Here is a 22,066-nt window from a genome sequence, read left to right on the forward strand (position 1 = left end):
ATGATTGACAGTTTTATGAGAGTTTTTGAATGGCTGATTGAAATGTTCATGAAATTAAAAAAACAAAGGTTTGCCAGTGTTATTATATGGCTCATTGGTTGTGTACCTAATCCATGCTGGAAGAGTTCCTTAGCAGATGTCAAAATATTAAATCAATGTGAAAATCAAAACAGTGTCCTTTACATACATTCATATCTGATTGCAGAAGAGGACTTTGTCCACTGGAGAAAGGACTCTAACGCACCTGAACCCTTACACAGTGCTGGTCAATTTAATGGTTTCTTACCTTTTAAGGACAGAGCCCTATGGTCAGTTACTGTATTGAAAACATACTTAAATCACCAGACCACCATTACATTATGAAGCTGAAGAGCTTTTGAACTTACCCATCAAAATGTTCCCAAATCCACAGCAGGCTTCCCCATAGTTCATGAACTGACTTGCCTGGCACTGTTCCCACAACTTTCAGGAAGCCAGCCACCTTCACAAAAATAGCAATGAAAGGGAAAATTGAATTTACAGTAGGCATTTAAATAGCAAACCCAAAGTCACTTTAGGTGAGCATCAGGTTGCGACCTATCAGCTGTACCAAACTGCCAAAAAAATGGTAGGCGATGGGAATTGGAGGGGATGTCTAAAAATGCAGCCTCGCTCCCCTCCCATTTCGTCCTTCCGACACGGGCTTGCTCAGCGTCGAGAGACATAAAGGTAGCCCTGTGTGTTTAGGCATTGGGAGTGGGCCTTTAACTTGCAACCAACTGACCCAAATGCTCGGCATAGATTTAAAAGGGAAAGGTTCAGGCTGGCATGTCCATTTTGGAGGATGATGCAAGTAAGTTGGGAAATGTAACTCACTATGATAGATTGTTTGATCCTCAAGTAACTTTTCACATGAAAGATTTTTTGGTTAGATAAAGTTATATAGGATATACAGTGCGTAAACAGGCCATTCAACCTAACCAATCCATCCTTGAATTTATGTTCCACTGAAGCCGTCTCCCTCAATGTTTGTGCCATGAAGAAGCCATTTCAGTGCAGAACCAAAACAGGGATGACAATCTTAATTTTCCACTTTCTCTGTGCCTGCACAATTCAGGATACAACAGTTCCCACCTTTACGATTTCCTACAATATGGAAATGTCAATAAGCAAGGCATCCAATGGTGTTTGCCATTAGTTAAAGTTGCCCCAGCACCCTTCAGCTCGAAAATTAATTCCCACAAAATTTCTTAAAATACAAGCCGATAACAGTGGAATGAGGGAAACAAGGGAGGTGGGACCTAATACCCAAGGAGGGTATCTCCTTTACCAGTAAGGTTTAAAGATTGGGAAATCAACACAGGAAAAACTGAGGCGGGGGGGGGGGGGGGGGGGGGTGTTGGTGGGAGAAATTAAGGGGGGATGAATTCAGTGTCAAACCAGGTACAGAAAGTGCAATAGACAGGAAAACATTGAATTAAGGGAGGGAATAAAAAGAGTCAGAAAGGAAAAGTAAGATTTTATTTTAAACAGACATTTTTAAAATCTACCCCAAAATTCAAAACTTTAAGGAATGAGAGGCCACAGTTGCAATAGTTAATTTTCAGTGCCACAGAGATCGACAGGCAGCAATTAATACGTCTAATTATGTAATTATCCTCTTTTGGATGAGACATTAAACCAAGGCCCCCTCTGCCTTCTTATGTGGACTTAAACAATCCAGCACTGCTTTGAAGAAGAGTAGGAGAGGTATCCTGGTGGCTTGGCCAATATTTATCCCCAAAGCAGCATCGCAAAATCAGATCAAAAATAAACAGCGAATCTCAGGGGGGGACGCAGTTTTTGCAAAGCTAACAGAGCGGCGCAACTTGAGCTGCAACTTTTGTGTGTTAACATTTAATCGTGCACCCCTGCCCAGCATCTGAAGATGCTGTATCACTTGTCACAGCAATTTGCATTTATATAGCATCTTTGACCCAAAAACACATCCCAAGGCACTTTCCAGGGAGGGGATCATTAAATAAAACTTGACACAGGGGCCACGAAAGGAACCAGGTGGCCAGAGACATAGGTTTTAAGCAGCATCTTAAAGAGCAGAGTAAGGCGGAGAGGTTCAGGGAGGGAATTCCAGAGCCTGGCGAAGAGACAGCGTCAAAGGCAAGCGTCAGTTCCCATTATTTTGACAGCATTTTCTGGTGCAATAAAATTGCGCCCTTCTGTTGTGTTTTTTTTAAAAGACACAGACTTAATGCAATGAAAGGGTTAAAGCTGCCTGAGTTTCTGACTGCTGTCCAGTAGGATAGCGGAAGGAAAACACAGCAAGGGAACACTCCACACACACACACAAACACACTATGCCTGCTTGACAACCTGATTTACGACGCAACGAGTCCCTCTTTCTGACGTGTCTTTTGGCAGCTCTCAAGCGCGAGGATTTTCCCAGTCGGGGACCTTTCCGGCTGATTACATTTGCGTAATGGTCTCAAGCCAGGTATTCCCCCCACAACCAACACCCCCCCCCCCCCTCTTTTTTTGTCTTTTTCTTTCTCTTAATGAATGGGAATTCAATGGGCAGGAAGTGTTCAATGTTTTACCCTGCAGGACAAAACTTGCCAATTTTTCTCCCCGCCGCCACCCCCCCTCCTCACTCCCTCCCCCGCAGGGGACATGACCTCAACCCAGTTCAGGCAGGGACGAGAGCAATCCAGCCTTGTTTTCATGTCATGTGTAATTAAGCATGCAGCATGCATTCCTATCCCTTCCCCCAGCATACACTCTTAACAGCTTCGTCGCTGTCTATCCTTCAATGTCTGAGTGAAGTTAAGACATGGAAGATAAAAGCAAAGAACTGCGGATGCCGGAAATCCAAAACAAAAATAAAAATACCTGGAAAAACTCAGCAGGTCTGGCAGCATCTGCGGAGCGGAACACAGTTAACGTTTCGAGTCCGTATGACTCTTCAACAGAACTAAGTAAAAATAGAAGAGGTGAAATATAAGCTGGTTTGGGGGGGTGGGGGGGGGGGAGTGTACAGCTGGATAGAGGGCCAGTGATAGGTGGAGATAGCCAAAAGATGTCACAGACAAAAGGATTCTATTTTTACTTAGTTCTGTTGAAGAGTCATACGGACTCGAAACGTTAACTGTGTTCCTCTCTGCAGGTGCTGCCAGACCTGCTGAGTTTTTCCAGGTATTTTTATTTTTGTTTAAGACTTGGAAGAACTAGTTTAGTCATCAGATCTCCCAGTGTTAATGTCACACTAATGATTGTTTTACCTTGCCCCAATTTTCTCATATTTCACCTCTCTTCTATTTTTACTTAGTTCTGTTGAAGGGTCATTCGGACTCGAAACGTTAACTGTATTCCTCTCCGCAGGTGCTGCCAGACCTGCTGAGTTTTTACAGGTATTTTTGTTGTTGTTTCCAATTTTCTCCTCCCCTCTTCTGAAGACGCCAAGCTACAGTACGGATTATTGACAGCGGCTATCCAAGGTACTGCTATTCAAGTGTCTGCTCTTTACATGTATCAACAGAGTCTGGGGGGAGACAGGGTGCGAGTTTAAGCCTGTAGGTTATACATTAATATGCCCCAGGCTACTTACATACCCAGAAAGATGCTTGCATCCCACTGATTCTGATTTTAACAGACGCCTCTAGACAAGGGACTAAGCTGCCTGTGCAATGCTGGAGGGGGCAGGGGATGGGGTACACGATTTACATTGGTTAATTACGTTCTGATGATCAGACCCCACAGCAATTTGACCTTCAACCTGAACGGTGAAGCCCTTCCTCCAAACTTTCTTGAGTTTTGGTGACCAAGGGCTGCCACAATTTTCCCAGAAGTTGGGAATCGGGTCTCACCGGTGGGTTGCCAGCCTATCAATGAAGCTATAGCGATTAAGATTGCAGTGGCCTTTTATTGCCACAGATGGACAGACAACTAGTGGAAAACCTACTGTTGCCAACTCCCATTGGACGTATTCCTGGAGGTTTTATTACATGATCTCCAAATACCCCACTCGATAGAACAGGTTTTTTCTCCTTCCCAGCTCCAATATAAACAGAAGGGCACAATGGAAATGAAGGAAACATTTTTTTCCTCCAGGTTAATCTTGGATGTCCATTCCTTTACTGTCATTGAGTGAAAACGTCAGAACTAATGGCACTCTGGGCGTACCTACAGCACACAGGCTGCAGCAATTCAAGGTGGTGGCTCACCACTACCTTCTCCAGGGCAATTAGGGATGGGCAACAAATGCTGCCCTTGCCAGCAGCACTCACAACCCAAGAATGAGAGTAGCAATTTCCTGCCAGAATGTCACTGCTGGTTCGAATCTCTCCCTCCATATTGACCAGTTAGTCAATTACAAGAATCAAACAACAACTGAGCCTCACCTTACCCAATGTCTGTATTTGACCAGGAGACACTGGTGAGTGATTGATTGGAATAGGGACAAAAATCATATTGTATAATAACATAGCTCAATTAATAATTTTAAAATTAATATGGATAGATTGTTAGACAAGCTCATAAAAGGATATATATGGAGCCAAAGCAGATGGAATGGCGTTAAGACACTGATCTTGTTGAGCAGCAGAGCAGGCTCAAGGAGCTGAATGGCCTCCTCCTGCTCCTATGTTCTTATAACAATAGCTGTCTAAGCGTTAAGTCCATCATTGAAAACATAGTCATCAGAAAATTATTGGAGCCAGGGAGATAATAAACAACATTAATAAATTTAAGGTGAAGCTAAATAAGCCCATGAGGGGGAAAGGAATAGAATGATACCCTGATAAGAGTTAGAAGAACTCTGTACATTCTATGTAATACTCAAGTGTTTCAGACAGGAGAGATTGATGGCAAAACAGTAGAAGAATTAAAGCAGTTGACTGTGCAGACAGTTGAAAAGGGAAGTTCTGAGGAGGCATTTGCCCGGCACGGAGAGGAATAGTAAGGCCAAGGTGTTTAGGGAGAATAGATCGAGAAGATGGAAAGATCTGTGAGGTGTGTGCAATGGAGCCAAAAATCCCCAACATCAATGGCATAAGAAGATCTGGCTAATAAACTGTTGTATTGATATGTCAACTTCACCGATGTTGAAGGCTAGAGATTGATTGAGCTATTAGGAATATATGCATATGTTGGGGAAAGAGATGGAAATGCGTGCTACATGCTTAGTTGCACAAGACAGAAAAACAAGGGTGGACTACTCTCATCTTCAACTGAACTGCTTTGAGGTCATGTCCTGTTGGGGAAAACAGACATGTTTTGTCATTGAGTTCCCTTTCATTGAGAGCGAGAGAGAAACAAAAGGGGTGTTTCTGACTGAAAGACCATTTCACAGATGTAATCAGCACTGGGGCAAAGTCTATTTTGAGTAAGAGTAACCAGCATATCTCAAAAATAAATTAAATCCTTCCTTCACCCAGTTTTCTTCTGATGGGAGGCAATTTAAAGGAAAAACAGCCAAGCTTAACATTAAATCAGCACTTCAAACAATACAAGCAGCTCAACTCTATTAAAAGCTTTGTTCAAAACACAGGTAAATATTTAGTTGGGTCTAGGGCCACAGGCTAGTGTAAAAGATGAAAGCATTTGACTATCACATATCTCAAAAGCACCCTAAAACAATTCACACAGAATGAATTGCATTGTTTAATCATTATTGTGGCCATTTTCCAACAGCAATGAGTTGAATAAGCAATTAATCTGTTTTTGGTGGTTTTTGTGGGAGGACACCAGGAGGATTTCTTCAAATATCGCCATCAGATCTTAACCCGACCAGCAGACCATATAAGGGGAACCTCTTGCAAAGGAGGCCAGAATCCTTGACTCCAAAACAAAAACAGAATTACCTGGAAAAACTCAGCAGGTCTGGCAGCATCGGCGGAGAAGAAAAGAGTTGACATTTCGAGTCCTCATGACCCTTCGACAGAACTTGAGTTTGAGTCCGAGTTTGGGACTCGAACTTAAGTTCTGTCGAAGGGTCATGAGGACTCGAAACGTCAACTCTTTTCTTCTCCGCCGATGCTGCCAGACCTGCTGAGTTTTTCCAGGTAATTCTGTTTTTGTTTTGGATTTCCAGCATCCGCAGTTTTTTTGTTTTTATCTCCTTGACTCCAGGCCAGCCAAATCTTCAGAAGCCAGAACAAACAACTTGCCTCCAATAACTAACTGCGTGACACCCCACGTATTGTGCCTGGCCATGGCTGTGAACCTAATGTGTCAAGGCGTTGCACTCAAGGCAGGAGTGTGATCGAATTCTCATCACTTGTTTGCAACTGCAAAATCATTCAGGACAGAACAGCTTCCTTGACCAGCAACCCCCGCCACAAAACTCCTTTTCCACCCCAACCTCACCAGTACACTGTTGCAGCAACCAGAGGAAATATTCAGTAAAACTTGGAAATAACTGGTTCTGGTCCGAATTGCCTTGCCTTCTTGAAAATGGAATTCCAATCGTACTGGTGCCAGTGGTACAGGTTTTTGACAATTTTGACCTTTTTTTCTTTCTGGCACAGTGGCAACCAGCTGACTCCCAACAATATCAATAAGAGGGACAGAACAATGTCATGGAAATGTCTTTGCCTTCAAGATTTCTCCATTCTGACTTGCATATATTCCACTGGTTAATGCCCTGGAACTCCCGACCTAACAAAACCATGGAGAGCCATGACAATGAGGACTGCAGCAGTTCAAAGAGGCAGCTCTTTTCACAGCCTTCTCATGCCAACTGGCAATGAACAATAAATGCGGTGTTGTCCACACCTCGAGAACCACTTTTTGCAAAGCAACGATTAAAAATGTGCGACATTCCCAGAAAAATAAGCATACAAATTTTAAAAACTTTCAACTTAATTTTTTTTTATTCCTACTGCTTGTTATTATCACACGATTGTGGAAATCAATACAACTGTGCTTCTTAATATATCCAAAATATATTCCAGGTGGGCAGCATGGAAATATGTGCTGCAGTCAAAACTAGGAGTGATGATGTCACTTAATAACACGGAAACAAGAGGTTCATATTAATGTATACTTTGGTAGCAAGGAGTGTTTATCACTATAAGACTGAAATACTCAGTCTTTTGCTATGAACCCTGAATAGCAAGAAATCATCAGCACCTCATAAACCAAGCCTAGTATCTGTGGTATTTGTTTTTTTTTTAAAAAAAAACTAACAGGGTATTACAAAATAACAACAGCAGCTTACATTTATATAGCACCTTAACATTCACAGGATGTCAAACAAAATATGACACAGAAGCGCATATGGACACTGGTGAATAAAAATTTAAGCTAAGAATTAGGATTCAAAGAGCTTCAGAGGAGAGGGAGACAACAGAAGCAGGGAGGGCTGGGGAGGAAATTGCAGAGTCTTATGCCCTTGTGGCTGAAGGTACATCCACCCAATGGTGGAGCGATGGAAATCAGGGTTGTGCAAGAGGCCAGAAATGGAGGAGTGCAGAGAGCTCAGAGGGTTATAGAAATAGAGGAGGCTTCAGAGATAAGATGAGACAGTGTGATTCTTGAAAACAAGGATGAAAATATTAATGTTGGGGCATTGCCAAACCAGGAGCTAATGTAGGTCAGCAAGCACAGGGGTGATGGGTGAACAGGACGTGGAGTGAGTTGGGATATGGGCAGCAAGAGTTTTGAATGAGCTCAAGTCTATAGAGGGCGCAAAGTGGGAGGCTGACCAGGAGAGCATTGGAATAGTCGAGTCCAGGGGTGACAAAGTTGTGGATGAAGCAAATGCTGACTCCTCCTGTCTGTCCACTGAGAGACAGGCAATGAATTCTACACGCAGGGGTTTTAGGATAAGCTTCTGACACAAGGTTTCAAACTTCTTGTTTTGCATTTATTTAGTTGTGTGCAGATCACAGACAGCTTAGTTCCTGTGAAATGGCTTCAGAGGCCTCTTAAGAGCTGAGGGAAAGCCCCTGGGCTCTGACACTCAGTTACACCCATGAAGTCTGTACCTCAATAATACCATAACTGGCAGATTCTAACGAAGCCTGGGAAGGAATCAGATAACAAGGCGGCCCTACAGAAATGGAAACTTCTAATTCTGTCCTGGCTATCAGTTAGATGGGGAAGATGTGTATCTGTCATCCCCAAGTAGTTAATACTGATATCAGTAGAAAGCGAGGAAATTTGATAACAAATTCATTTTCGCTGACACTATCTTCAGGGGATTCCCCTTGAAGTAAGAACGCAGGAACAGGAGGCAACATTCAGACCCTCGGTCCTGTCATGCCATTCAGTTAGATCATGGCTGATCTGATCGTAACTACATCCATCCACCTGATTCCCTAACCTTAATTACATTTGCCTAAAAAAATAAACCATTGATCCCAGATTTAGAATTTTCAATTGACTCCTTCCCTCAGCAGCTTTTTGGGGGAGAGAATTCCGGGGCTAAAATTTTTAGCTTGGCTGATGGGTGCACCCCCGACCTGACCCTGCGTAAAATGACGCGCGATGACGTTTTTTTTTTAAATCACACTTCATCGCCCTGTGCCTCAGGAAGATTTGCAAATGGCACTTGTGCGCATGTGCCAAGGTCACGCTTGCCCCGCTCACACTCCTCCCCCAGCCCGCACAGGCAGCGTTGAATGCTGCCACTCGCGTTTCATGCTGAGCAGGCCGTAATTGGCCTGACAGTGTGAAATTGCCTTCCAGCCCCGATCACGAGCAGCGGTCAGCTTCCCAACCGCCCCCACTGACCCCGCCCGATATGGGTGAAATTCTACCCTAGGTTTCCGCTACTCTGTGTGAGGAAGTGCTTCCTCACATCACCCCTCAACAGCCTGGCTCTAATTTTAAGGTTTTACCTCTTGGTGTTGCACTCCCCTTACCAGAGGAAGTAGTTTTTCTCCTTGTACCCTGTCAAAGCCTTTAGTCAGCTTCAACACCTCAATTAGTTCACCCTTCGTCATCTATACAAGGGAATACAAGCCTGTCCTCTTAAATTAATTCTTTTGGTCCCAAGGTGTAACTCATTCAGGCTGACAGTCAGAAGGGAAAAGGTGGGAAGTATTAAACTCAGCTTTGAGAGCACTTTTGACTCTGAGTCACTGACCCACTGTTTGTCGCTTTAACTCATCTTCTCAACTTGGATGCTGCCTTGCTTTAACTGCAGGCCTCGATTTAGATTTCTCAGTGACCGAGAAAAAATTGCACAATTCAGGCAAATGATCTCAACTTCACGCACACGACTGCAACAGGTGCTTCAGATGGAACAATGTGGGTTGGGGTAGGAGTTAGAGAGGGGAGAATTATGCATGATTCTTTAACCATCAACCTGTACAGCAAATGCAATGCAACTGACTTACAGCTGAGCATTCAAGCCAGCATGCACACCCTAGTTCAAAACATTTCCACATCAATAATTTACATTTATATAATTCCTTTAACATAGTAAAATGTCTCAAGTTGCTTCACAGGAACTGTTATCAAACAGAATGTGAGACAGCCACATTAGGAAAGTTTAGGACAGGTAAACAAAAACTTGGTTGAAATGTACATTTTAAGGAGCATCTTAATGGAGAGAGAGAGGTGGAGATGCAGATGATGCAGAGGTTTAAGGAGAGAATTCCAGAGCTTAGGGACTCAGGGAATGCAGGCATTGCTGCCAATGGCAGAGCAAAAAAAGTTGGGATGCATTAGAGACCAGAGATGGAGAAACATCTTCAAGCCTTGTAGCATTGGAGAAAGTTAGAGGGTGCAGAGAGAGAAAATATTACTGCTTGCCATCAATCACATTTTTCTTCTTGTCGAATTATGTATTACTTAGATTACTTTCAGAAAGTTATTTTTAAATCTTTGCCGCAATTTAGTTTTTCACATTTCTGACCTTTAGTTTACTTTGCTTTTTTTAAAAACTCATCATGAGTTGTTTTGCACTTTCAGTACTTTGCTTGTAAAACCCTAACAATGGAATTTTCCTCCAGTACAATGAAAATGGGAGGGTGGGAAATTCCACCTGAGGCACCTCAAAGACACACAAATGAGCTACAGCATAGGTTTGACAGCAAACAATGAACCTTTCAGTGCTTTAGGTGGTCAGATTCTTCTGTTTAATGCCGAAGTTCTGTGATTATTGTTTGTGTTCAATGATTTACTTCAGTAACAAACTGGAATAAGCGGTTGAGAGTAAAACTCTTGATTAAACCCAAGCTCTTTATAGTATGGGACACAAACAAGCATATTTTCACAATTTCCTCCCCTCCCTCACTCCAGTAATGTGCGGACTCTTGCCAATGGATGGTTCCATGGACTACTGTTGCTCTCTATTACCTTAACCAACTGACCACCGTTAGTTTTGTGAGCCACAGCAGTGAGTACCTGTGTGCTGTTCCACCACGTGCATTAGCTGTAACTCAGTGGGTAGTACTCTCTCGCCTCTGAGTCAGAGGATCATGCATTCAAGCCCCACTTCAAATACTTTAGCAGGTAATCCAGGCCAATGCTTCAGTGAAGTACTGAAGGAGCACTGTCTTGTTGGTGCTGTCTTTCAGATGAGACATTAATCCGAGACCCCAACCATCTTCTCAAGTGCATGTATAACATCCCGTAGTACTATTTGGAAGAAGAGCAAGAGAGTTCTCCCGGGGTCCTGGTCAATATTTATCCCTCACCCAACTTTGCTCAAATCGAACGATCTGGTAAGTATCCTATTGTTGTTTGTGGGAGCTTGTTGCGTGCAAATGGGCCATCATGTTTCCTACATCACAACATTAGGGGAGGTGGTGGCCTAGTGTTATTGTCACCAGACTATGAATCCAAAGCTTTGGGGTCCTGGGTTTGAATCTCGCCATGGCAGATGGTGACATTTGAATTCAATAAAAAAAAATCTGCAGTTAAGAGTCATTAAAACCATTGTCGATTGTCGTAAAAACCCATCTGGTTCACTAATGCCCATTAGGGAAGAAAATCTGTCATCCTTACTTGGTCTGGTTTACATGTGACACAGACCCACAGCAATGTGGTTCACTCTGAAATGCCCTCTGAAAATTCCCACAGAAGGAGCTAGTACCCAGTGCGTTAACTGTAATCTGCAGAATAAACAGCAACTACAGCACAGTGACCACAACCAATCTAGGGAATGGCACTTACTTTAAATTGGCACTTTGTCCTTCTTAAGGATGGCACGATTTCATGGGGACTGAGTGATGCTGTGTGCTTGCATTCTGACCTTTCACTGCTGAACCTAAGTTCAAATCCAATTGAAACCACAAGAATGAAAGTTTGCAGTCACTGCTGACTGCAGGGATCAGGAGTGGAGTGTATTGAAGTGGAATGGCAATCCAGTTCACAATGGCCTGGCACCATGAGACGAGCTGCCTGCAACTTGATTTGCATTGGCAAACTCACCCAGACTTGCTAAAAGGATGTCTGGTAAAGTAGTATCAGGCAATGGGGCAACATTTGAGGTGCAATATAAATTAGGACAAACTGCTAGAATATTTTTGTTTCAATATCATTGTTGTTACTCAATAATTGAGACCAGCTGTGTTTGAGAGTGAGTGAGGAGACACCTAGAGTGAAAGTGAGTGAGGAATCACGAGAATGAGCGAGGAGTCACCGAGAATGAGAGAGAGTGAGGAATCACTGAGAGTGAGTGAGGCATCATGGGAATGAGGGGGGAGTTACCAAGAATAAGCGAGGAGTCACCGAGAGTGAGTGAGGGGTCACCAAGAATGAGCGAGGAGTCACCGAGAGTGAGTGAGGGGTCACTGAGAGTGAGTGAAGGGTCAGCATAAGTCAGTGAGGTGACCCAAGTATGAGAGTGAGTGAGGAGTCACCGAGAGTAAGTGAGGGGACCCAAATACAAGAGTGAGTGAGGAGACACTGCTAATATGAGAAGTCATCGAGGCTGAGAGTGTGAGTGAGGAATCGAGAGAGAAAAAAAAATGAAGCCCAAAAGGGATATTAACTTTAATCAGACTGTTTTTGATAACTCCTTGATTTTTCAGAGTGCTTCTTATGATGAAATTGCAGCTTCACAATTGAGTTGTCAGTTTCCCTGGAACTCGGAAAGTCTTTGTTCAAGTAAACAGTTTTCTGGCCTTTTCATAATCTAGTAATTACATCTTGGTTTTAAAATATATACATTATATACAAATGGAAAACAGATGTTGTGAAACCACCGTGGTTTTAGCTGGCATGGGTGTGTGCACATTAAGAAATCCCAGTATTGGCCAAAGTCTTTGAAATTTTAGCAATGATTTTCTGTCCGTGTTTTCTTTGAAACCAGACTAGAGTTAGTTCAAATGAACAGGATTAGATATGCACTTTCCCCACACTATGTTTCAATTCATCGTGACACTGCTCACAAATAAAATAGACTTCCTTCTTCCTTCCTAAAAAAAAAAAATCACTCATTATTTTACTCCAGGTTTTGCTCAGAGCAGTGTCCTGGAGATTAATCTGCAATTCGTGGAGACTCCAGGACAGTCCTCAAGGATTGGTAACTCTAGTGTGGGTAGAAGAGTAATGAGCAATGTAAATGAGGGGGAATTCACATCAGTGCCAACTCTTTCCGACTGTCACAGAATGCTTCCTTGTAGACTGTGTGTTGCAAATGCCTTTTCTGTCATTCTCTGCTACTGAAACCCTCATATATACATTCATTACCTTGAGACTCCACTCTTCCAATGTACTCTTGACTGGTCTCCCACTTCCTACCCTCCGAAAACTTGAGATCATCCAACACTCTGCTGCCTGTGTCGTAACTCACAGTGAGTCCCATTCCACCATCGTTCCTGTGTTCACTGACCTACATTGTACCCAAGCAAGCAATGTTTCAATTTTAAAATTCTCATTCTTGTTTCTGAATCCTTCTAGGGCCTTGTCCCTTCCTATCACCATAACCTCCTCTAGCACCACAACCTCAGACATCTGCACTGCTCTAATTCTGGCCTCTTCTGCATCCCCACTTTTATTAATCCACTATCGGTGGCTGTGCCACCAGTTGCCTAGGTCCAAGCTCTGGGATTCTTGCCTTTCATCTGTCTGTCTCTCCATTTCGCTTTTCTCCTTTGTGAGACTCCTTAAAACCTTTCACCAAGTTTTTGGTCATCTGACCTAATATCTCCTTATGTGGCTCAATATCATATTTGTTTTATAATGCTCCTGTGAAGCACCTGGAGAAGTTTCATTATGATAGAGGTGCTATATAAATGCAAACTTTTGATGTTGTCTGCCAGCTAAAGGTAATCAGAAGTCAGCATTTGTTGGGAGCCTCTATTCTCCTGATCGTGGCCTCCCAATTTACTGCCCTCCCCACATACCAGCTGGATGAGATGGCACAAAGACAAAAATTCATCAGTGTGAAAGAAACCACTCCCTGCCTGGGCACGACAATTAATAGTTAGACTGAAAAAGCGCAAAGGCAGGTGTGATCACATATTCTGATTAGGCCAAGGTGCGAATATAATTTTCAGGCTTTTTTAAGCATGGATTTCTCTTTATAATATGAAGCCTTGAGTGAAATGTGCAGTTTTTGCAAGTGTCACTTGCTTCCTTTAACACATGGCCTTTCAAATTATGGTGTCAGCACACCTACCATGAACAAGACCATTCGTGCCATACAAGTGCCAGGCAATGATCATCTCCAACAAGAGAGAATCCACCATCACCCCTTGACAGCCAATGGCATTATCATCACTGAATCCCCCACTATCAACTTTCTGGGGGTTACCATTGACCAGAAACCTGAGCTGGACTAGCCATATAAATATTGTGGCTACAAGGGCAAGTTAGAGGCTGGGAATTCTGCAGAGAGTAACCCACCTCCTGATTCCCTAAAGACTGTACACCATCTACAAGGCACCAGTCAGGAGTGTGATGGAATACTCTCCACTTGCCTGGATGAGTGCAGCTCCCACAACACTCAAGAAGCTCAACACCATCCAGGGCAAAGCAGCCCGCTTGATTGGCATCCTATCAACCACCTCCAACATCCATTCTCTCCACCAACGACGAACAATGGCAGCAGTATGTGCCATTACAAGTTGTACTGTAGCAACTAAACAAGGCTCCTTCGACAGCACCTTCCGAATCTGCGACCTCTATCACCTAGAAGGACAAGAGCAGCAGATGCATGGAAACACCACCACCCGCAAAGTTTTCCTCTAAGCCACTCAGCATCCTGACTTGGAATTATATCTCCGTTCCTTCACCGTCGCTGGGCCAAAATCCTGGAACTCCCTCCCAAGTAGCACTGTGGATGTACCTACACCACATGGACTGCAATGGTTCAAGAAGGTGGCTCACCACCACTTTCTCAAGGGCAGTTTGGGATGGCAATAAAAATGCTGGCCTAGGCAGCGGTGCCCACATCCCATGAAATAATAAAAAAATATCTCCATTTATGTTTCAATCTATATGTGCATGTATCTTATATCTATACAGCAGGGAGCAAGTGACTGCTTCTGAGGTCATGGCCAATATTTATTTCGCAACCAATCTAGTAATTATCATATTTGATGGCTGTGGGAGTTTGCTGTGCACAAATTGGCTCCCACTGGTAACAATTCCATTACACCAGTCACTACACTTCAAAGGTACTTTGGCTGTGAAGCACTTTGGAATTTCTCACAGTCATGAAAGAGACTATATAAAGGCAAGTTATTTCTTCGTGTGACCGTATACATGTTCGTGTCTTATGTTATTCATGTAAATTTTTCTGTCTAAGATGCATCCTCTGACGCTGCGTGTGAAAAACATAAAAAGTAAGACTGTCGAGCAACTAATCGGTATTAAAAGTTTTATCTTAGGTAATACTTAATTGCTACAGTTACTGCAGAGTCACATATGAGGTTAGGCACCTAATTTCCTGTCTTATTCCCACTGGCTCCAAAGTCCTTCATCACCAGCAGAGAGGGTTACCAACCATCCAGGCTTGTCCTGGAGAGTCCAGGAACAAATGACTCGTCTCCTGGCCAGAGCTGTGAGCAAACTGGAGAGAGAAATTGCTTGCATTGTTCTTAAATTTAATTTGAATGCTTTTGTTAGCTGTGAAAATATTGAAGATGGGGAAAGAAGCACTGTTTGACCGAGTGAAGAGGCTGAAGGCCTGGAGACCTCCAGGAATGAGTCCAACCAGACTTGGAAACCTGACCAGCAGGGCCTTGGAACATCAGGCTTTCTGTGAATGCTTAGCTCAATGGTCTCACTCTCGCTTCTGAGCAGACAATTGTGGAGCTCCAATCTAGATACTTGAGCACATAATCTAGGTTAACCATCCAAGGCAGTACTGAGGGGGGTCTGCAGAAGGAGAACTTGTTCAGACTGGTGTCAACAAGCCCCTTGCACTATTCAAGGCAGAGCAAGAGGAGTTCCCCTATTGGCCAACATTGAAGAGGCCAGAGAAAATGGGATTGGTGTCCTTAGAGTTTGGAAGGTTAATGGGAGAATTAACAGAAGAGTTCAAAATTATGAATGGTTTTGATAGGATAAATAAGGAGAAGCCATTTCCAGGTGGCAGAGGGGTCGGTAACTATAGGGCAAAGATTTAAGATAACTAGCAAATGAACCCAGAGATCAGATGAGGAGAATTTTTTTTTATATGCCATGAGTTGCTATGATCGGACTTAACCTGAAAGGGTGGTGGAACCAGATTGAATAGCAACTTTTAAAAAGCAATTAGATGTATACTTGAAAAGGAAAGACTTGCAGGGCTGAGGCGATCAAGCAGAGAAGGAGGACTAATTAAATAGCATTTTCAAAGAGCCAGCACAGGTAAGATGGGCTGACATGTCTCCTTCTGTATGACTGTATGAACATTTTCCACTCAAGCCACACACCAACAGAAAAAAAACCATAAGCGGTTTAGTTTCTGTTTATGGGATGCTGCAAGGTTAGAATAGCTGCCACTTTGGCTGACATAAGACTCAGCATATTTAAAAATATATAATTCACTGATATGAAGCATACCCAGGTGCTTCAATGAAATGGTGAGGTGCTACATTTGTGCAAGTCTGTCTTATCTTAGGGGCCCGAGCTATTCTTCAATTGGAGTTAAGTAAATGCTAGCACAAATTATAAAATGTATTAAGTATTTAATTGCACTGATCCATAGGAAAAAAGTAAGACTTGCATCTACATCTTGTCTTTCACAACCTCAGGGCGATACTGTTGATTGAAGGATAAATATTGACCAGGACGCCAAAATAATGCCATGGGATCTTTTATATCCACCTGAGCAGGAAGATGGGGCCTCGGTTTAACATCTCATTCAAAAGATGGAACCTCTTACAGTGTAGCACTCCCTCTGTACTGCACTGGAGTGTCAGTTTAGGTTCTATTGCATTCAAACCCTGGAGCGGAACTTGAAACTCAGATGCAAGAGTGTAACCAACTGAGCCACAGTGGACCCTTTTGAATGTAGTCACTTGTAATGTAGGAACAAACAGAATCCCGTCCGCTGTTTTCTGTGTCTTAAGAACATCTTCCATGCCTGGTTTCTTTAGAGGTAACCATTGGAAAAGATTCAAATAAGTGAAATCAGCATAAAACCAGCTAGTGAGAGAAAGGTATGATTTGAGGATGGTGGGAAGTTTGCAGAGAAACCTGGTTTGAGTTGAGTACAACCGGAGAAGCAGCAGCTGTAATTATGCGGCTGTGAAATTGGGACGATTCATTCTGGATCTGTGTGCTGCTGCCACAGCAGCACTAGGCTGTAGTTGGGCTGCCAACTCTCCAAGATTGCCCTGGAGTGTCTAGGAATTAATCTCAGGGCATGATATGCAACATTGAGTGCTTTTCTTAGTTTCTTTGCACACTTTTGCATGTTACTTGTTGTAACATTGGAGAAGGGAAGAAAAGACTGTTCAATCAAATATGTGGATTGGAGCGGTGAGGTCATGCAATAAAACCTCCAGAAGCATGTACAACCAAAGTTGATGAGAATTGTCATCCCTAGACTGAAGGCATAATGAAGAATGTAGCAATTATAAGCAAGTGTTTCTCCTGCCTCAGGCAACCTGTGGAAGCATTGTTTACCTTTGGCCACCTTACCACAGTTCTCCCAAAATTTTGTCAGAACACTGAGCTCCAGTGTTCTCCTGCTGTGCACTCTGAACAGGACAACCTGCCACCAAAGCAGAGCACGATACAACCATGCCGACAGACTGTGCTAGTCTAGCTTTATCAGAGACTTTCTGACCCATCCATTTCATGCCATGATGCACCTTTCTGATCCAGTCTCCAATGGTTGCACATGCATAGAATGTACAGCATAGAAACAGGCCATTCAGTCCAACAGATCTCTGCTGGTTTTTATGCTCCACATGCACCTCCTCCCCACCTTCCTACACTTACTCTATCAGCATACCCTTCTATTCGTTCTCTCTCATGAGTTTATCTATCTTCCACCTGTGCATCTATGCTATTTGCCTCAGACACCCCTTTGGTAGCATGTTCCACATCCTAATCACTCTCTGAAAAAAAAACTTTCTCCTGAATTCCCTATTAGAGTTATTAATGATTACCTCATATTCATAGCCCTCGTTTTAAACTCTGCCATATGTGGAAACGTCACCACCAATAATTAGAGGAGAAGAAACAATCATAGGTTTTGGAGAAAGAGCCAGGGAGTGAGATTAGACTTCAAAAGACCTGGCACAGATTAGATGGGCTGAATGCTGTTCCATACTATGGGGAGAATTTTCTCCCTGTTGGGCAGGCCGGTTGGAAGCGGGTGCGGGCGGGCGTGGAGCCAGCATTTTGCGTGGGAGGGCCAATTAAGGCCCACCCCATGTGACCCACGCCCAGAAGCGCTCAGCACGACCTGGGCGGGTGTTGGGAAGAGGGAGAGTCGGGGCCTGCGCTCTTTCACGCGCATGGAACCGCCTCAGGGAGATTAATTTCATAATATGAACTTTGAATAAAGAACCTATAAAATCATTTATGCATGTCCTCTCATGTGACAGCGTCACATGAGCCAGGACATATTTTTCAAATGTTCCAGAAATATTTATTAACGTTGTAAACCCTTCATGAAACCTCATCCCGTCCGTGGATGAGGTTCCATGAAAAACGCGACGGCCGCTTGGGCTCTTTGCCTGCCGCCAACCTTAAGGTTGGATAGGCAGCTTTCTCAATTGGCTTAATCATTTGATTAATGACCCTAACAGGCCTTTAATAGTCCGGCAGGCACGCAGCTGACTCCGGTGCGCGCCCGCTGAACGGAAGATCTGAACGATGTGCGGTGGCATTGGGACGCACGCCTGGCGTCACCGCGTATCATTTTACGCGTCAGCATGCAGGGCCCACCCCCACCTGCCTAACAGAAGATTCTGCCCTACGTTTCCCTATTGAACCTCTTATTAATTTTAAAGATCTCTATCAGGTCAACTCTTAGTCATCTGTTTCCGAAAGAAACCACAGTTTCAGCCCCGATCACCTTAGAGACCATATTAAACAGGGGCTGGTCTGCGGCTGCTTCCCCTGATATCGGATATTTGTACAGAATCAACCTTCCCTACACAGAGGCTGAAACAAAGCAGCAGCAATCATTGGGTGATGTGGAGGCTGGTTTGGAGGGGTAGTACAGGGTACGGGGGAACGGTCAGACTTGAATGACTATAAAAAGGAAATACGAAAGCATTTTGTGACAATGGGGAGAACTCTGATTTGAGATGAACACTGTCTGAGTGACATTGGGCTATGAATGGGAATATGAATGAGTGAGAATTTTACTACTGGAGCTGTAGCTAGCTATTTATAAATTTCAGCGTCTCTCCTCCCACGCACACTTAGTGCCAATAATGTTGCCCCCATATGTGCATTTTATTTTCTTGCATGGAATTGCTTTTTATACAATCCAGGCATGAGAGCACGGATGAGACATAGCATTCATGGCGCCTAGCAACAAAGTGGGAGAGATTTCTGAGGTCTGTGGGAAGGTTATTTCATTGTTACGGAGAGCCTACTACAGATGAGCATAAGTGGGTCAGTGATGATTCACCTACATGGAAATACAACTACATGCTCAGAGTAGAGGTTTGGGACTCTCAGATTGTTGTAGTTCTTGAGCCCACACTACTACAACCTGTGTGTAGGATGTACTTCAATTACTCCTGGCAGGCAAGTTTCATTGAACTGTTAGCAGTGGTTGCAGAAATTCGATTGTCATCTCTTTTCTATTTGAAGATGCGCAGGAAGTTCACCCCCCATCCTGGTCAATATATCTCCCCCCTCAGCCAATACCCCAGAAACAGGCCATTGACTTCATTGCTGTTTGTGCGTTCTTGCTGTATATTAAATGGCTAACACATTCAACTCCTTAAAGCAGTCAGTATATTGAAAAATTGTGAATTGTGCAAACATTTACAAACCTTTCAATGATTCAGGTGCTACTTGAACACAAACATTACTTTTTTTTTTAAAGCCTAGCTTAACTTAAACCCTTGAGTGGGCCTTGAACTCATAACCTCCTGATTCAGAAGTGAGCATGTTGCTTACTGACCGTTCCCTTTCATCCCATGAATTTTAAAATTGTCAGCCTGGTTTTCAAATCCCTCTATAGTCTCGCCCATCCCTATCTCTGTAGCCTACTCCGGCCTCGCAAACCATCCGAGATCTCTGCACTCCTCCAATTCTGGCCTTTTGAACATCCCTGATTTTAATCACTCCAGCATGTGACCATACCTTCAGCTGCCTGGGAGCTAGTCACTGGAATTCCCTCTCTAAACCTCTCCGTGTCTCTTCTTCTCTAATACCTGCCTAATACCTGCAGTGGTCCTTTGGATGGGCAGTGGATAACAACAACTTTACAATCATTCAAGGTGCAGTTAGATGTGATGATAGGAAACATAGGAACAGGAGTAGGCTGCTAAGCCTGCTCTGCCATTCATTTAGATCATGGCTGATCATCTACCTCAGGCCCACTGTCTGTCACTTGTTCCTTGATGTTATTAATCTCCAGAAATCTATCAATTTTTGTTTTGCACATGCTCAATGATTGAGCTTCCACAGCCCTCTGGGGTAGAGAACTCCAAAGATTCACCACCCTCTGAGTGAAGAAATTCCTCCTCGTCCCAGTCTTAAATGGCCTACCCTTTATCCTGAAATTATGTCTCCTGGTTTTAGATTCACCAGCCAGGGGAAGCATCTTTTATCTACACCTACCCTGTCAAGCCCTGTGAGAATTTTGTAAGTTTCAATGTGGTCACCTCTCATTCTTCGAAACTCTAGGGAATATAGACCCAGTCTCCCCAGTCTCTCCTCATACCCTTGTCTGATGAGATCCTGAATTAAGACTGCATCCGGGACTGCACTGGGTCTGCACCAGGTCTACACCCAGGACCACACCAGGTCTGAACGTGGGACTGCACTGGGTCTGCACCAGGTCTACACCCAGGACCACACCAGGTCTGAACGTGGGACTGCACTGGGTCTGCACCAGGTCTACACCCAGGACCACACCAGGTCTGAACGTGGGACTGCACCGGGTCTGCACCAGGTCTATACCCGGGACCATACCTGGGACCGCACCAGGTCTGAACCTGGGACTGCGCCGGGTCTGCACCCGGCACGGAACTTGAGACTGCACCTGGGACTGCATCCGAGGCTGCCTTCGAGACTGCACCCAGGACTGTACCCAGGACTACAGTCAGGAGTGCACTATGGACTGCACCGGGGCTGCACTCGGGGCCGCGCTCGGGACTGCACTATGGGCTGCACCCGGGACTGTGTCCAGGACTGCACTCGGGACTATACCTGAGACTGCACCCGGGACTGCGCTTAGGACTGCACTATGGGCTCTACCCGGGATTGCACTCAAGGCTGCGCTCGGGACTGCACCCAGGACTGCACTATGGGCTGCACCTGGGACTGTGCCCGGGACTGCGCTCGGGACTGCACCCAGGACTGCACTCGGGACTGCAACTGGGACGGGACTCGGGAATGCAACGGAGACTGCACTATGGATTGCACCTGGGACTGCATTCCGGACTGCAGCTGGGATGGGACTTGGGACTCCAATGGAGACCGCACTATAGACAGCACCCGGGACTTCACTTGGGACTGCACTCCAGACTGCACCCGGGACTTCACTCGGGACTGCACTCAGGACTGGACTTGAGACTGCACTCCAGACTGCCCTCGGGACTGGACTTGAGACAGCACTCCAGACTGCCCTCGGGACTGGACTTGAGACTGCACTCCAGACTGCCCTCGGGATTGGACTTGAGACTGCACTCCAGACTGCCCTCGGGATTGGACTTGAGACTGCACTCCAGACTGCCCTCGGGATTGGACTTGAGACAGCACTCCAGACTGCCCTCGGGATTGGACTTGAGACTGCACTCCAGACTGCCCTCGGGATTGGACTTGAGACAGCACTCCAGACTGCCCTCGGGATTGGACTTGAGACTGCACTCCAGACTGCCCTCGGGATTGGACTTGAGACAGCACTCCGGACTGCCCTCGGGATTGGACTTGAGACTGCACTCCAGACTGCCCTCGGGACTGGACTTGAGACAGCACTCCAGACTGCCCTCGGGATTGGACTTGAGACAGCACTCCAGACTGCCCTCGGGACTGGACTTGAGACAGCACTCCAGACTGCCCTCGGGATTGGACTTGAGACAGCACTCCAGACTGCCCTCGGGATTGGACTTGAGACTGCACTCCAGACTGCCCTCGGGACTGGACTTGAGACAGCACTCAGGACTGCATGTGAGTTTGCACTCGAGACTGGACCCGGGACTGCACCTGGGATTGGACCTGGGACTGCACCCAGGACTGTACTCGTGATGCACTTTTGCTCATTTCTTTGAGAGGTCTTCAAAAGCTTTTATTGGTATTGGGCACGATTATCTTGAGAGTGGCTGAATTATAACAGTCAGTATTTCTAAAAATGGCAACTATGATTATAGTTTTATCCACTTCCAGAAAACCTAGTATAATAGCCTGGCAATTAAGCAGTATGGCTATAGTCTACAGTGAGCACTTCTCACTTGAACGTGTAAAAGCCCAAATAACTACCACATGCAAATCTCAGAGATGAGAGAAAAGTGAAATGTATGTTAAGAGATACCCATATTCATCAAGTTGAAGAGTAACAATAAAT

The 22,066-nt window shown here is 44.6% G+C and overlaps 1 protein-coding gene across 2 annotated transcripts in view; it reads right to left on the reverse strand.

The window, feature by feature from the left end:
- The window catches only part of LOC121291157 (transcription factor HIVEP3), a 370,482-nt gene that overhangs the window by 204,399 nt on the left and 144,017 nt on the right, over positions 1-22,066 (reverse strand). The window contains exon 1 of one of the 2 annotated variants that reach the window (XM_041212245.1): positions 387-484. The exons of the other annotated variant lie outside the window; for it this stretch is intronic. The gene's annotated coding sequence lies outside the window, so the exon portion shown is untranslated. Of the gene's footprint in view, positions 1-386; positions 485-22,066 lie in introns of those variants that run through there. 2 annotated transcript variants of the gene reach the window in all.

The sequence above is a fragment of the Carcharodon carcharias genome, chromosome 19 (genome assembly GCF_017639515.1).
Source record: "Carcharodon carcharias isolate sCarCar2 chromosome 19, sCarCar2.pri, whole genome shotgun sequence".
Taxonomy (NCBI): Eukaryota; Metazoa; Chordata; class Chondrichthyes; order Lamniformes; family Lamnidae; genus Carcharodon; species Carcharodon carcharias.